Here is a 2,537-nt window from a genome sequence, read left to right on the forward strand (position 1 = left end):
CTGGTTCAGACTGATGCCCACAGAATTAGAAGTGACCTTACCCTTTATAAAGCTAAGTTTGACTTCACAGGTATTTTGATAACCTTAGGAGAAAAGAGTATCACCCAAAGCTAGGGAGACTGCAGGTAAAATGTGAGAGTGAGGCTTCCTAACCTCAAAAGGCTGCTAAACTCCATCTTAGGTCTCATTAAAAGACCTGCATCAGAGCAAACTATGTGGTGAATGTCAGTTCCTCTGCACTTAGGTAACTAATCAGGTGAAATCAAGTGACAGGAGCCAAGTTGTAGGACTGAGACATTCTTCTTCCCTGGATAATATTATATGATATATATTTTTTTACGGTTGGGGTTCTCACTCATTTGGTTCAGCTTTTCCAAGGAATGCATTGTGAGGAGGAGTCATCATCGATCTTATATGATATTTGATCAAAGGAAAGGTGACTACAGAAAAAAGGCCACACCAAGACACATCATAATTAAAACACCAAAGGTTAAAGACAAAGAGAGGATCTTAAAAGCAGCAAGAGAAAGATAGTTACCTATACAGAAGCTCTCAAAAGATGTCAGATGACTTTTCAACAGAAACATTTCAGGCCAGAAAAAACTGGCACAGAATATTCAAAGTGATGAAAACTAAGGACCTACTACCAAGACTACTCTACCCAGCAAGGCTATCATTTAAAATTGAAGGAGAAATGGCACTTATAGCCCAGATGGAGGCATAGACAGACATGCTGCATCTCCCTCCACAACTAAGAAGGAATACAACTACCTCAAAACTAGAAAGAACCAGAAGTTTCAGGAATTCAAACTGCATGGAAGTCCAACAAACAAAGACATAAAGAAGAAATACTCATCCAGACAGGTAGGAGGGGTGGAGCTGGGGCAGAGAGGACATGGTGTGGTGGTGGCAGCAGCAGTGGCAGCAGCAGGCCAGTGGAAAGCAGGTACATGTTTTAAAAAGTCAGGAGGGACAGCTGGGGAGTGTCCCCAGCTCCTCACTGGGCTGCACAGCTCATAGTCCCAGCACTGGGGAAAATCAAGTCTCATTGTTTTTGACTGTGCAAACCAGTGGGGGTTGGAGTGGGGGCAGAAACTGCCAGTCTCTCATCAGAGTTTGCTTGTTTAAAGGGCCCTCACTGTCCTAAAACATCCGCAGACCCATCCACTCTGGGAACAACAGCCAGGGCAACAATTAGAGAGGCACCAGTCCCATACAGAAGTTGGAGAAGTGCCTGGAAAAGGGGCGAGTGCTGAGCAAGAGGTATTGTTCCTTCTCAGACCCCTCCCCCACATACAGCGCCACAACATGGTGAAATGGATCTCCCTGTACTGACGAGTCCCTAAGGCTCCACCCCTTACAACATAACAGGAGTGAAGCTCTACCTAAGACACAGAGGCAAACACACACAGGAGACTTCTGGCCAAGATGGAGGCCTAGACTGACACACTCCGTCCCTTCACAACTAAGAAGGAATACAACTATTGCAAAACCAGAAATAACCAGAAGTTCCAGAAAATAAATGGAAGTCCAACGTATGAAGTTCTAAAAAAGTGGTGCTCATCCAGACAGGTAGGAGGGGTAAAGCCGGGGTGGAGAGGTCAAGCTGTGCTGGCGGCGGTAGCAGCAGTGACGGTGGCAGGACGGCGGTAAGCACAGACACTCGTGAGACGAGAAGTGCCAGGGGAGCACTCCCAGCTGCAGACTAGACCCATCAGCTTACAATTCCAATGCCGGGGAAGGCAGACCCCCATTGCTTTGGACTGTGAGGTCCGGAGGGGTTGGGGATAGAGGAGGAGGCTCCTGGTCTCTCAGCACAGAGTGAACGGCAGGAATCCATCTTGGACCGCAACCCCCACAGAAAATGCCACAGCGTGGTAAGGATCACCCGGTTGTGACAAGTGCATGAGGCTCTGCCCCATATAGAATAGGAGGTGTGACAGCCCCACCCAGGAAGCAAACATAAACACAAAACTGTCAGGATGGCACAGATCATTATAGAGATCCCAGTAACGCAGCTGACCAGCCAGCAAATGTCTAATCTAATGAAGCAGCAGATAGGAAATCTTTCTGAGGCTCAGTTCAGAGTTTTGGTTATAAGAATGCTTACAGACCTAACAGATTCCGAACAGCGTAGGCGCGAGGACGCAGCCCTGCTTTACTCCGCTGCTGACTGGGAAGGCCTCAGAGGTTGCGCCGTTGTAGGACACCGTGCTGTGCATGTTGTCGTGAAAGGACATGACCACAGCAAGCAGATGTGGTGGACAGCCAATCTTCCGTAGCAAGCTGAAGAGACCGCTTCGACTGACCAGATCAAACGCCTTCATAAGGTCGATAAAGGCGAGGTAGAGTGGTTTATGCTGCTCGTGACACTTCTCCTGCAGCTGGCGTAGGGAGAAGATCATGTCCACTGTTGATCGGCCAGCTCTGAAGCCACACTGGGACTCTGGGTAGACGCGGGAAGCAAGGGTCTGCAGGCGGGCAAGAGCGACCCGGGCGAATACTTTGCCGACGACGCTGAGGAGAGAGATGCCCCG

The 2,537-nt window shown here is 48.8% G+C and overlaps 1 non-coding gene across 1 annotated transcript; it reads right to left on the bottom strand.

Annotated features, from left to right (window-relative positions):
* Positions 1–322: 322 nt before the first annotated feature.
* Positions 323–411, bottom strand: LOC149995084 (small nucleolar RNA SNORD116). The gene has a single exon (XR_016507916.1). It is a non-coding gene; the product is annotated as a small nucleolar RNA SNORD116 (small nucleolar RNA).
* Between the last annotated feature and the right edge of the window lie 2,126 nt (positions 412–2,537).

This window comes from Furipterus horrens, unplaced genomic scaffold (genome assembly GCF_987537825.1).
Source record: "Furipterus horrens unplaced genomic scaffold, mFurHor1.1.pri manual_scaffold_13, whole genome shotgun sequence".
NCBI classification, from domain to species: Eukaryota; Metazoa; Chordata; class Mammalia; order Chiroptera; family Furipteridae; genus Furipterus; species Furipterus horrens.